The sequence below is a fragment of the Rhyacophila brunnea genome, unplaced genomic scaffold (genome assembly GCF_057557595.1).
Source record: "Rhyacophila brunnea isolate RB1 unplaced genomic scaffold, BYU_Rbru_1.0 scaffold_57, whole genome shotgun sequence".
NCBI classification, from domain to species: Eukaryota; Metazoa; Arthropoda; class Insecta; order Trichoptera; family Rhyacophilidae; genus Rhyacophila; species Rhyacophila brunnea.
In genome coordinates this window covers 1,241,308-1,243,225 of record NW_028233245.1, presented here as the reverse complement: position 1 = coordinate 1,243,225, position 1,918 = coordinate 1,241,308, and the positions used below count along the sequence as shown (strand labels likewise).

General features: G+C 26.1%; 1 pseudogene; it reads left to right on the top strand.

The window, feature by feature from the left end:
* The first annotated feature begins 674 nt into the window (after nucleotides 1-674).
* LOC147065787 (uncharacterized) lies at nucleotides 675-1,619 on the top strand (annotated as a pseudogene).
* The last annotated feature ends 299 nt before the right edge of the window (nucleotides 1,620-1,918 follow it).

Here is a 1,918-nt window from a genome sequence, read left to right as displayed (position 1 = left end):
ACAAAAACTAAAATTATAACTATAAATTTAGCTTATACATAAAAATATTTTATACCTATTAATTATACTGCCCTTAAAAAGGTATTTTATGATTATTTTATCTTTTGACTTATATTTATTATTATTTTAAGCCTCGATATAATAATATTATAATTATTTTATTTGTATGCTTTTATTTATTATAATTTTATGCATATATATTATACTACTCTCAAAAGAGTATTTTATAACTATTTTTTAAACATGATTTCTCACCATTGTTGCTAAATTATCTGATATTAATTTTTATATTTTAGTTTTTAGAACTTCTTCTATTTTCTAATAGTATTATTTCCAATTATTTCATGTCTATTATTTTCAGACATTAGAACGCCTTTAATTTTGTAAATAATCCTAAATTATTTTATGCTTTGATATTATACTGCTGTTAATTATAAAAACAATCCTTAATTATTTTATGTTTTGATGTTATACAGCTGTTAATTTTATAGATAATCCTGAATTATTTTATATTTATTTATGACCGGATTCCATACAGTTATTGATATGCTATTCCTTATGATGTTAATAATTCTCTAATATTAGATTTCTACAGCCCTTAATAAAATTATATATATAATCCTTGTTTAATTCTTGTATATATGCAGATCTTATTCTTTATTTTTTAACCCTCGATGGAAATTGATATAGATAATATTATAACACGGCTAACATCGCCCTTGAACCAAAAGGCTTACAGAGTTGTAGTTCTAGCCGAAGCCGAAATTCGATTTTTATGCACCAAGTCAAAAGAAATTTTTTCGAAACAACCAATTCTTCTTGATATCAAACCACCAGTAAAAATATGTGGCGATATTCATGGTCAATTTCCAGATCTTCTTAAACTATTTGAATATGGTGGGTTTCCGCCAAAGGTATCATATCTTTTTTTAGGTGACTACGTCGATCGTGGAAAGCAAAGTATAGAAACTATTTGTCTTCTTTTTGCTTACAAAATAAAATATCCCGATACATTTTTTTTATTACGAGGCAATCATGAATCAGCTACTATCAATAGATTATATGGTTTTTTTGATGAATGCAAGAGAAGATACGATATAAAAATATGGAAATCCTTTATTGATGTTTTTAATCATTTGCCAATCTGTGCACTTGTTTCTAAAAGAATCTTTTGTATGCATGGTGGCATAAGTCCAGAACTCGATAATTTTGATCAGATTTTGAAAATTCAACGACCTACTGAGATTCCAGATGATGGTCTTTTATGTGATTTATTATGGAGTGATCCAGAAGATATAAAGGGGTGGGCCGAAAACGACAGAGGCGTATCATTTACATTTGGTCCAGATGTCGTCGAAGAATTTTTAGAAAAACATGACATAGACCTCATTTGTAGAGCACACCAAGTTGTCGAAGAAGGATACCAATTCTTTGCTAATAGAGGACTCGTTACTGTATTTAGTGCTCCAAATTATGTAAACGAATGGAATAACGCGGGGGCTATCATGAATGTAGACGCAAATTTAGTATGCTCATTTCAAGTATTAAAACCAAGACCTAAAAATGATACATCCAACTTAAAAAAACCTGCTTCTACTCCTCCAAAACTTAATAAATAATCTTATATTGTTTTATTTAAATAAAATACATAAAATATTATGAAGAAAAAAAAATAATGTCTATTATAATAAAAACCTTATACGCATTTCTTTCTCTTAATCAATAATAAATTAAAGATCATGAGACTTTGTATTAATCTTTTTTTAATATAGTTCATTTTTTGGATGAACAATTTAAATAACAAAAAAAAGTAAATTAACACATAAATAAAATACTTTAAGTACATTTTAAATTCTAAAAGAAAAAGATTAATAGAACAAGATTGTATTAATGATGAAACTATTTTAAATAATATGCA